The 12,712-nt window shown below is 40.6% G+C and overlaps 1 long non-coding RNA gene across 1 annotated transcript in view; it reads left to right on the forward strand.

Annotated features, from left to right (window-relative positions):
* LOC128908851 (uncharacterized) overlaps nucleotides 1-12,202 on the forward strand; it is a 39,390-nt gene extending 27,188 nt beyond the window's left edge. The window contains exons 3-4 of the long non-coding RNA XR_008466146.1: nucleotides 10,600-10,723; nucleotides 12,084-12,202. This is a non-coding gene — a long non-coding RNA (uncharacterized LOC128908851). The remainder of the gene's footprint in view (nucleotides 1-10,599; nucleotides 10,724-12,083) is intronic.
* The last annotated feature ends 510 nt before the right edge of the window (nucleotides 12,203-12,712 follow it).

The raw sequence follows: 12,712 nt of genomic DNA on the forward strand, positions 1-12,712 counted from the left end.
ACAAAGGAGACGAAATTAAAAGGCAATAGAAAAGAGAACTGAAGAAGCTGAAGCCAAAGCCTCAGCAGAAACCACTTTTGTTCTCATAGCCTGGGGGCAGAGTCAGATCTCTTTCCTGATAATAAAAAGTAAACAAAATAAAATGTGACAAGACATTCCTCTTGACAGATGGTTGAAATTTTAATACATCCTACTGATCATGCTATTTAAAAGGAGCTAGAAGTCCTTTTCCTGTTTAAGCCACCAAATCAGTGTCAACTCTTAAGCACATACCTCTTCAAATTTCATTTTTCCCATCTGTAAAATGGAGACAATTGAACTCTTTTACACTGTCTTTTTCAGCAGCTAAAGTAAAGGTTTCTGTGGATCTAGTGAAATGGAGCATATTGAATGTAAATGCTTTTCATGTTATTGGAGACCTCACAAGATGGACGGGATGTAAATAAGTAGCATGCTTATATTGCTGGTAAATGGAGACACACAGCTACAGTGTCACTTTGCTCTGGTACAAGAACTGAGAAAGTCCATCTCCCAGGCAAGGTTCAAGCTGTCTCCAAGTACTCCATGGCGTGGGAGAGCTCCCTGACAAATGAACTCACATATTCTGGATCTGTCTAATTTTAATGTATTTAAAATTTTTCAGCGTTTCTACTCCATCCAAATAGAAGCCTGTATCCAGAGCCATCAATACAGAGCCGAATTCGAAGTTAAGCAAGCAGAGGGGAAAAAACAGAAACAAACCTCAATATATCTTGTGTCTAGTTAATCACACAGCTGTAGAAAAGAAACCCATGTCTCTGCAGTCTCCTCAGTCTGCCCCTCAGGCAGTGTGAGATTCCTCTGGTTTTGCTGTCTCCCTCTCACTGGAGCTAGTATTGTTCAGCTTAGACTGAGCTCGCCGGCAAGCTTCCAAACTTTCAAAATAAGTCTTCCAGCAACTGCAGAAATGCATTTAGTAACAGCTGTTTCTGTAGTTATGTTAAATTTTTGGTGTCGTGTATTAGCTTGAGAATTAGAAAACTCTGCCAGTCATCTAGGACATTTCCTTCTTAAATCATGCCCAGCTATCAGCTAACGTGTCCTGATAACTATACCACTTTCCTGAAAAATCTTGAAGAGCTTTACTTCCCTGAAAAACGCGCTATTGCATTCAAGTCATTAGATGTGTAGCTTTGCTTTTATGAGTTCTAACATAGCTGATGTCTGAATCAAAAAACAGATACACAGTTTGGTTTTACTGTCATCAATTGCTCTGACACATCAAGAATAGGATTTCAGTCCACTCCTATGCTGCTAAGACAATTTAGTGCCAGTTAGTGACAGATGTTTTCTTCTGTATCAATTGGTGGTGAAAGAAACAAGTAATCTTGATATTTTTTTTTTCAGGGCAAATAGTATAATATAAATCTACTTCTCCCTGTCTTTTTCAAAGCTGCATCCGTTTGTTTTACTTTGCCATTAGCAAATCTCAGTTCAAAACTTCTAGGCATTGATTCAGTTTCTATTAGCAGTATACGAGCCCAGTCGGCACAGGAGGTGCTTGGGTCCATTGCAGAGGACGAGGAGTTGAGACTCTGGCTGATGCAACCTCAGAAAAGCACGGATGGATAGAACAGATTTGAACCATCTGCGCCACAGCAGTTACTTCTTCACACCAAAAGCTGTGGTAGTTTCATTTTGGCAGTGTGCATAGTCAGCGTGATGCCATGGGGAATATTACTTTTCCCACCAAATCCCACTATGGGGCTTGTGGTGCATCCTCTCCTACAGAGCTGCTGCATTTCAACTTACTGGTCTCCCTGGCACTCTGCTCTTTCCAAACAGAGAATATTCAGATTCTTTCTGATCTTACTGACAAATAAGGCATTCTGTTTTCTAGCTTTTCTAGCATTATCAAGCATGCCATCTCAGGGGCAAAATTCCTTATTGATTTAAATACACTTCAATGTCACTAACTCTTCTGGTGGAATGTATTCCTGGTTTTCTGAATTCTAGGTGTCCAGTTAGAGATGTGAAATCTTCCCCAAAATGTTTTTGTGACTGATCATGAAATGGATAAGCTAAGGGCTGAGGTTCTGAAGCAAAGCCTAAAGTGGAAAAAAAAAAAAAAAGTCACATTGACTTTTAAAAGGTTTTTAGAAGATCTGACATGTTAAAAGCAGACCAGAAAGGTATGTGTCTTCGTTTCAGTGACAAAATGAAATTAACTGTTTATATTTGAGCTCAGAAATCTCAGCTGGGGTAAACAAAGGTCTTCAGTCAAATCTTCTTAGTTCAGATCCTCCTTTCTGAAGGACCCACATAGGTTTGCAAAAGAAATACTAAAGTTCTAATGCATGAAGACTGAATTAAACCCTTTGCCTTCATAATTGTAAAAACCCAGACTCAGATTAAAGTGAATTCTCATAGGTGAGCATCTCCTGATTTTACACGGGGATGAAATTTAGACCAGAATTTTGTAGTTCAAATAATTTTTGCTGTTTGCTCTCTTCATCTCTCACAGACATGACTGACAACATAGTCACCACATTATGAGTGTGTGACCTGCAGGGAAATCTTTTCACACACATTTTGCAGGAAAAAAGATGTTTGATTTACTCTTCCAAACATGAGATCATAGAATCATGGAATTGCCTAGGTTGAAAGGACCTTTCAGGTCATCTAGACCAACCATCAACCTAACTCTGACAAAAACCATCACTAAACAATATCTCAAAGTACTATGTCTACCCATTTTTAAAAATCTTCCAGGGATGGTGACTCAACCACTTCCCTGGGCAGCCAGTTCCAATGCTTGATAACGCTTTCAGTGTCAAAATTTTTCCTAATATCCAGTCTAAACCTCCCATGGCACAACTTGAGGCTGTTTCCTCTTGTCCTATCGCCTGTAGCTTGGGAAGAATAAACCGACCCAGACCTTGCTACAACCTCCTTTCAGGTAGTTGTAGAGAGCGATAAGGTCCCCCCTCAGCCTCCTTTTCTCCAGGCTGAATAACCCCAGCTCCCTCAGCCGCTCCTCATAAGACTTGCGCTCCAGACCCCTCACCAGTTTTGTTGCCCCGATGCCTCTGTCTGCAAGACTGGATGCTCCTTTTCACCAGACATTACGATAAGACATAAGTGGCCATTCACCGAGTGTCTTTTAATGTTGTTAACCGAGTTAAAAGCTTGTACAACAGAGTCCAACAGTAGTGGCCAACCCATTTGAAAGCCACCCATTGGTGTCAGGATCTGGCAAAATGTGGCCTCATACATGCTTGCTCAGACCCTGCAACCGGGCACGTCTTCTTCCCTTGAAGCTACATTTCTCCATGTCTTTCTGACTTGATTTATTTTGTCATGTAATGTCATGGCCGTGACAATCTTTTTTCCAAAGTCTTCAGCACCTACCCTTGACTTCACTTTTTCTCAGAAAAACTCTTTGCTTCCTCTTCAATCACTTATTAACTACAGATAGTGCCTACAAAAGCCCTTATGCCACAGTGTTTAATTTTTGTAGCCATGTTATTAAGCCCATAAGCTCCATGACCGAGAATCCTGTGCTGGGAATGATTTTTTGATAGAAAATTCAGTTTCTGCATAATCCAAATGTTCTGAAGAAAAAGCTGATTAAAGCACTTTGTTCTGACTTTGCTCATCTCCAAACATATTAATTACTATAATGTATAAGTAAATGATGTAATTATTGTAATGTATAATGTATATTATATGCATGAAGCATATTTTAACTTTATTCAGTGGGCCTAAATTGAATCATTTCAATAGTATTTTCAACTGCACTTTTTATTGCCTTTTGACTGTCGTTTCTTGTGTTGGACCTGTTATTGCTGGAAATTAGACATGCTGTATAAGTGTATAAATGGAACCGCTAAATGAACTGGATCTGTTTCTTTTCATACACCTGGTTGCAGCTGAGTAATTGGCACCAAACTCTGCACCTCACACCCTGCTCCTCTGGTTTGGGGAGGTAGATGTAACTGTCTAAGAGACTCTGCTGGTCAAGCTGGGACTATGTAACGAGCCTCTGGAGAGAGGTTTTCTGAATTATGTTTTTGGTTGTAAACGTATAAGATCTGCCTAAGCTCCATGCCGCAGTACTGGTGTCTTGGCAACCACTTGTACATTGCAAATTTGTTTACAGCCTAGCTACTTAAAATGGTGTATTATGTAAATGCTGTTAGTTGCTATCAATATGTTTGGATGGGTAAGTAAAATGCAGACAGCTGTATATTAAAAAGGCCCTGTTATGAGCTAGTTGGAACCAATTGCTGTTTTGCAGAAGTGCATGTTTTGCTGTACAAAGCTGAGAGGGGAATTGGATGCTGAAAAAAGGAGACCTGCTAGACTTCTTGGCTCTTATGATTACTAGACAATGTACGCAAACCAAAACCCAGGTCAGGAACAAGGGATGGTATTCATATTTTCAAGTGTCTACAGTGTGGGCTTCCATACCTGAGCTAGTTGTATAAACTTTTATAAACATGGAAATCTGGTCTACCTGTGGAGCTTAGAATTTAGTATTAAATTAGAGGCTGCTGGCAAACTGTTTGATCAGATCAGTCATGGCGTAAGCTCCATTGAGTATATATTGACTAGATTTCCAGTGATTACTGTTCCAGACAACAAACTTAGAGATGCCAACGTGTGGTCAGCTGAACGTAAGCCCCTTTGCTTCTTAGCAAATATGTGTTGCGTATGCCAGATCACAAAATATGGTGCTGCATAAGTCCTTCAAAATTTTCTTGAAGGTTACTGCTTAAATTCATCAGAGGATTTCAAAAAACTTTACAGGCATATATTATGGCTAATAGTAATACCAATGCCATATGACTGAGAGTCGTGACTGTACTATCTCCAAGAGGTTAACATTATAACTATTTACATTGATGCAGTTGCCAGAAATGCACATATAAATGGTTGTAATTTTAACTATAAAGCAAAAGATTTAGAACAGCTGAAATACTGCACGGAAGTCAGAGCCCGTATCAACACAAGCTGAGTACTGTGGCTGTTACATAGCCTATGCTTGGCAGCTGGAATGAGATGTTATATGGGGGACACAAAGCTAAAAATTTCCAGGGTCAGACTCAATACAGACTCCTTCAGGCAACCTTTCCCATAGTTCCTTTTTTATTCTGTGGTTTGGAAAGCAGATGTGCGGGTTGCTGGAGTCTCATAGGTGCTCAAGGCAGTGGGTACAACTTGCACATGGTCTTTCTTGCACACAAGTTAACCATTTGTTAGCCATTTGTTAGCCATTTGCGTGCTGCATTCTATCAAGTTTTCTTTCCTTGGTATGTATTAAGCAAAAAATCGTCAGGTCTCAACGACCAGAGAAGGCAAACAATTTGCTCAAAGGCACAAAAGGAAATGGTGGCAAAATGGAAAAAAGCGCTGAGTATCCAGGCCCTTGGCCACCTTTGCAATAACTTTTTGATAGCATTCCTTTTCAGAAATGTCTCCAGCACCACCCATTCTCCAGTGTTTTTAGGAGACAAGCTGTCTGCCAGACTGAAAGAAGTTCAATTAAAAAATACAGACAATCAGCTCTTTATGATTTCTTCTAGGAAAGCTAGCACCATATCTCAAATTTTCATACTCGTGTAGCTGAAACTGGTTAATTTTGCTCCATATAAAACAAGAAATTGAGAGCTTGACAGTAATGAAACATTCATTTTATTTATCTTTTTACAAGGCAGACAATTAGTAATTTTATGGTTGAAAAAGCTCATTTTTAAACCTTGCATGAGGATGTTATTGCTAGACCTATTCTGATGTCACCTTTATTAAAAAAACGAGTGTAACTTGTTCTGAATCTCTTCCCTTCTGAAGGGGGAAAATTTCTTCAAAGCAAACAAACCGGGAAACTTGTTTCAGATTTACAAGTCTTGTGAACTTGCTCTTTAGATTTGTCAAGACAGCTGAAACAGACAGGAAAAGGACCTGTGCACTCTCACACTAGGTTTATGCTTCACATAACTAGCCTTTTTCTGGAAGTCTCTTATGTCTTTTCCTCTTTGAGAGGAAAATCTCCTTTCTTAAACATTCTCTTCGGCAGTAGCTCTGCCAGCACCATATTGCATCGGAAGTTCATCACTTCTGCTTTGAGTAGATTTGTTTGCAAAGGATACCCAGCTATTACAGGAAAACATCGAAATGACTATTCAGTTGCAGCCCGTTTTTCCCCAAATACAACTCGTGAATTGTCAGATCTTCTTTGACATCAAGAAAAATGCTAGATTCAATCTTTGTAAGTCTCTACTAAAAAGGCTTAAATAATTTTTACTTGGGACCCTCTCCCCTAAAATTCTTCCCCCCCAAAACCTGAGAAACCACATCCTTCAGGACTTCATGACAAGCCTTCATTTTCTCCCCATCTGTTTCTATGCCAAGAAAATAAATCCAAAGGGATGCAACATAAAGCTTTATGGGAGGGAGAAAAAGGAATCACAGTAAATAATTCTGATAGGGAAATATGACTAATAGGATGCCCCGGCAGGAATTTATTCCTAACTACAAAGAGAAGATGAGGTATCTGGCTATTCCTTTTCTGCACTTGTGAGTCAGATTACAGAGTTGATGATTTCATTTTGGAGAACACCAACCAGGACCCATACTGGACCCCCAGTGCCTTTTGATGTTTGGACAGTGGGGAATCCAAGTTGCTTTGGAGCTGCTTGTTTTGTCTCCCAGCAGATGGTTGTGTTCTCCTTCCTAAACCAAACAAGCTCTCTAGGATTTTTGAAAAGACAAATGTTTATTGAAATTACATTTGCAAACTGGATGTAACTTAATAGCCTTGCAGATTTTGTTGACCTGTGCAACGCGGTTCCTCTTGCCAGAAAAAGGAAGATTTGCTGGTATGCCTACTGTCTGAACAGCTGTCAGATCTCGCTATGTTCGAAACGGGGACTCAGTGACATTGATAGAGGTTTCCTGTGGTTCTATATAAATGAAGGCAAGTCTCACTTCTGGAGTTTAAACTCTTTAATCTCAAAGTAGTAGTCAAATGCTTAAGCTAAAGAGGACTGTCCCTTAACTGCTTGCAGCCAGTAGTTTGAAGGCTAAATTTTGATCCCAATTATACTTGTACACCTCCAGAACTTTAGCAGAATTACCCCATGAAAAAAATCTCTTCATCATTCTTTATTTTGACACAATGCCTGGCCCTGAGCTCAGTGACATCAAGAGATGTTTGAGGATGGCGCTTTTAAATTTGTCTCCTCTGCGGTGTGCCTGCTCACAGGCACCAACCCGACAGATGTTGTTGCAGCAGGCTGTAAAGCACAAGCAGCACTAAGAGAGGTAGATGCCTTATTTTTATTAACTACTCATTGCTGCTAATTTAACTTGGAGATTATGTAGTTGAAACTCTGTAGAGCTGGGCTTCATGGAACCGTAATGACCAACCCTGCAAACCCCAAAACGAGTGCAATTGAGTTAAATACTGTTGGTGGCCAACAGCTTCTAATGCAGCTGTGCAGCTCTATCACAAACCACAGCACATCGAGCTTGGTCAGACAGTTTCTAGTTCACAAGGATCATTTCTATGATGACCTCCATTAAAGTGATTTGTGGAATGTTTCATCTTTTCACGGCTTGGACATATCTTATAAATTACAGGAGTCAGGACCTGTTATATCATCATAACAGCTTCCCTGCAGGAGGAGGTTTGAAACAAATCTCTTCAATGCAATGGAGATCATTTTATGATCGAGACCATCAGCACATAGTAGACTCCTTAAAATAACATTATGACTTTCAAGGTTTTTCCTTTGTTGTTGCCTTGTAGTATTTCCCCAGAGTCGTTTGCCCAATGCTGAACTACTATGCTTTACGAGGGCCTCATGCTGCCCCCCCAAGAGGTGGAGTATAGTGCTCCTGCTGTGTATGCAACTAACCTGTGCTGAGAAAGCTTTGATTTTTAGTTTAAAAGAACCCCTACTGTCTCTATGAACAATGAAAACTAAAAATCTCTCCCTCTCGCATCACTTCTGAGGAGGAAAAAAAAACGCTTCAGAGTTTTCCCATGCAAAACTCCCTATAATTAACTGAGTTGTTCTAAAATGGTTAGGAATAATTTTTAGATTTTTTGGGGATATATTCTTTTTTTTTTTTTTTCTGAGAAGCTGTATTGTGAGAAAAAATGCAATCATGGTAAAGAGTACCAAGATCTGGCAACACTGGCCTTTGCAAGTCTTTGCTTCTGAACTGACTGGATGAGGATTTTTGGTTCTAACTTTAATGTAAAGCCCAAACAGGATGCATGGAACTCTGTAATTTTATAAAATAAGATATCCATCTTAAACAAAGTTTTCCCTAAACAAAAGTTTAAGAACCGTCAGTGTAGCTGCTTATATGCGAGAAATGGAAGCTAAAGCTGACTAGAAATTTGGGATGTTGACTGAGTGACGCTCATTGTCACACTGAGGAATACGAAAATGTAATGGGATAAGAGAGGAAATGGAAATTAAATTAAAAAATCTGCCTTTCGTGTTTCTACGCTGTCATCCACCATGACATTCAGGTGCAATATCAATAGTATGACAGATGTGAAAGATTGTAATTTCAGCAAAGATCGTTATTTTTAAATATCTGAAGCCATTTTTAGTCTGTCACACTGATGTAAATCCGGAATGGCCACACTGATGTTTCTGGATTTACTTCAGATTCACACCTGCATTTCCCTATGAGCAGGTGTGAACGCTTCTTTTGAAGAGAGCTGCTTTAAAGTCCAGTCTTTGGCTACACCTTGTGCAAAGCCGCTCTCATGAGAAAGCACGTAGCGCACAAATGAAAAAGCGGAACATTTGTTGTATGGCCTGGTGCGTGCAGAAGCTCCCTGCTCTCAGAATAACAGCCTGTGGCACTCTCGTTAAGTGACTACCAGTGCCAAGGATCGTGACGGGTCTGTGGAGTGCAAACTAATTATCTCCAACAATTGTGTCTGCTTATTTCTCGCATGAATGGATAACATCTTCAGTGGAGCTGGTCACATATCATCGCTCAGGTTTAAGGGCTGTTGATTGGACAGTGGATGTTTTGTGGCTATTCATAAAGAGGAAACGTGAAAATACGGCCAGTTTCACATTTTATAACTGCATCTGCAGTTCCAGGGTAATTACCTACTAAATACACTCTGAAATCTCTTCTAGTTGCAGCAGGTGAGAAGTGCAAAATGTGGAGGATACAGAATAAAGAAATGTCTTGATGTTTACAGATGATTTAGGCACCTCTTCCCATAATTAAAGCAGTTCTCTGACTGCCATTCTCAGGGTCTAGTCATACAAAATGATGAGTAACTCCTACAGTTAATTTTGCACCCTCTGTTTCCAAACAGTTCAATAGAGCCTGATTCTGCAAGGTACTGCGGATCTTGGGACAAGCGGACTCCACACAGACCCAAAGAGCCTTCTAGAAAGATGTTCGAGGCGTTTCTAGGCAGCGAGCGTGGTCCGGATCCCCAGGTGTAGATAAGCACACACTGAGCATGGGCAGGAACTGAAGCAGCATTTTTTCATTCCTTTCAGAAGGGAAGGTTTGATACAGGACTAGGTACGAACCAGTTACTCTGTGTCTAAAAGAAAAGGCAGCTGGTATCTGTGGATTACAGGGGGTTGCTAAGGTCAGGAAAGAGGGCCAGTTAAGCGGTTGTCTTTGTGGCAGGAGAAGGGGACTCTGCAGTCCAGGAAGCCTGGGAGCTGAGGGAGTTTGCATATGTATAAGCACATGCATTTGTCTGCTTACTGAGGCACTCGCTTTGGGGTAATGGCTAGAACTGAAAAACAGAGTGTCTGGGGTGAAAAAAGCACTGGTGTTAATGAGGTATCACATCTAAAAAGCTAAAACAAAGCAGAAAGATGGCAGCTTTTCCTATCTGGCATAAACTCCTGCTGGGAAAATATGGACTAATTATTTGACTTTTGTTTTTGTTTTAAAATTTATACATCTGAGAGCTATTTCATAGCTTCCCCAGTACGTATCAGCAAAGTCACTGTCCTTGAGGTTGTCAAGACTTGGCCCAGAAGGCTGGTGATAGTAGAAAATAATTAATGTGAGTAGCAGGTTATTTGGGAAAAAGGGGGAAATAAAAAGAAAAGCTGGCACTGCTGACTTCATTTTAAAAGAGTAAAGCGCTTCAGTGAGCATTTCAACACTGTAAACCTGTTTCAAACACCCATTTCTCTCATCTCTCCCTCCCGTCTCTGTTTTTGCATGACAGCTCCCGAGAGCCTTGCCACTGCACTAAATCATGTGAAGGACATTTCTCAAAGTGTCTGCCTGTCTCTCCTTCTTTCACGGTAAAGTCATTCCTCTTTGGAGCTGCTGCCGCCGCTCTCCTGTAAGAAGAAACCAGTTTTTTTGAACTAAGAATTCCTGATTGTGCTGGGTCCAGGCTCCTCTGTGAACACCAAGATGCTGCAAACCAGACAAACATCTGGATGCTGGGACACAGTCTGGCTTTGGCTGGTCCTGACTACCAGCTGCTTTGGAGGCCCCCTGCTCTTCTTACCATTCTGCTCTGTCCCTTTTCCCTTGCACGTCCAGAAATCATTTAGATGCTTTTGGAGCACAGATTGCTGTTTCTTCCTCGCACAGGTCCCTGTTGTTGACTCTGCGAGTGGCATTGATGGACAGTGCTGCCGGCTGTCCTAGCTGGAGGACTCTCAGTGATGACATGCCACGAGGGAAGGGGAGCAGTGAAAGCCCTGAAGCTTTGGAGGTCAGTGAAAAAAATAAAAAGAATACAGAGGAAAAGCGTCAGGATTTTTCTCTCTCCTGCAACACAAGCTGCTTATCAGAGCACCATTATTTTGCTGGACCCTTCCTGCTGCCTCTGAAAACGAACTCTCTGATTCAGGCTCACAGCCAATGATTCATCTGTATCTGAAGCTGCTCTTGAAGTCAGACCTTGAGATGCAGAAGAGAGGCAATACAGAGAGGCGGGTAGACATTTCCCTGGAGGAACTCTTGAGACTTGCTGCTGCTTAGATGCAGTTCGATAAGTGGCCTCGTGCAGGTCTCGCTCGCTCTCTTCCTCTCTTCTCCACCTGTGGCTTTAGCGCTGCCTCTCACCTTGGAGCTGATGGCCAATGGCAATGCAATAAATGGGCTCTGTGCAGTGCACGACCCCTTCTGCATATGGAGAAGGAGCCTGGCTACAGAAAGATTGTTATTCAAATGCAACAGTGACCTTGCCTCATCAGGCAGGCACTCAAACCCAAGGCAGCTTGAAAACCAGGACACTAGAAGGAGTTAATCTGAAAAGAATATGATGTCTTTGAAATTCTCTCTGTATGAGAAACCACCAAGACCAAAGTTGTAAAATGCCTAAAATAATGCCAAATTGTGAGTTGAAAGAAATATGAAGATGATGCTAAATGCTTAGTACAATATGTAAATACACAATAGTTCAAATATATTGTAAATATGCAATATAAATACACGAATGTATATGGGGGCCCAAGTTGCATGTTTCAGAACAATATAAATGACAATTGTGACAGTCAGTGTTGTTAATGCTGAGAAGCTGCAGGAATTCTTTATGCTAACATTTACACCCATGTCAGAGGTGGTATCGTTTCAATGACCATATGCTCCTTATTCACAGAGAAGTGTGATTCACAGGCTTAAGGAAACAAAAAAGGTATTACTATTTTAAGAACTTAAAATTCCCAATTTTTCATTAGGAAAGAAGTTAATTATTGGACAGTATCAAAGAAATAATCTGTGTCGAGGCTGGCAATTCAGAGTCTTTTGCATCGTTTTTGTCAGGAAAATACAAATTTTACTAGGGAAAATAATCTGATAAATAAGAATTTATTTCTCCCAATATCCAACATCTCTCCCAATGTCCTCTTACATGACTTGTGGGATATCAGTCACTGTGCTACAATTATTCCACCTATATGGTGACCAAAACAATACAGAACTTGAGCTTAGGTACAAGAAATTATTTTGATTCTGATCTCTTAATTGGACTCCTAGTTTGCCACTGAAATCGATTTGGAGCATCTCAACAAGTCTTATATTCAAAATGCAATGCCCTCCTGTCTTCTAACTACTGAGGGTTTCTTTTACAGATATGTCAAGCTGGGTATTTAATTCCACTAATTCTGAAAACTGCGGTCACTATTTTCATTGTACAAATGACAAGCTGAAGCAGAGTGGCCGGCTGACTTGTCAAAGGTCACACACAAAGTAAGTAGCAGAGTCAGAAGCCATATTTTGAGTCCCTGGTTGAAAACACAAGATAAAAATACTTATCTCAAGTATGATTTAACAACTGCTTGAAAAAAGATCTTTTTTCAGGAAAAAAAGAGTCCAGGTATGGTAGATGCACTTGAGAGCCCAGGTCCTCTACATACCTTACTGGATGAGGAAACAAGGGTGAAATGTGAAGGATATTTATGTAGCTTGATAAGGGTACAACAAAGAAAAAAAAAGAAGGGAAAAAAGATTGATCAGGTAAGTTGGTGAGCTTGACATAAGGGTTACGATTTGTGAAATGGATTAAAGATTAGCTTGGAGACTGATAGGACACAGGGGATGTCAGTGAAAGATACCAGTTAAGAGTTAGGAAAAGGCAGCGAGCTGAGGACCACACTTATCTTTACCTTGAGTATAAGTGACCCAAAGAAGCGTGCCATTTCAAACTACTGAAATTTGCAGATTACTGGCAAGTGTGAGGACAATGAAGGGAACTTGAGAA

This window comes from Rissa tridactyla, chromosome 4 (genome assembly GCF_028500815.1).
Source record: "Rissa tridactyla isolate bRisTri1 chromosome 4, bRisTri1.patW.cur.20221130, whole genome shotgun sequence".
In the NCBI taxonomy this organism is placed as follows: domain Eukaryota; kingdom Metazoa; phylum Chordata; class Aves; order Charadriiformes; family Laridae; genus Rissa; species Rissa tridactyla.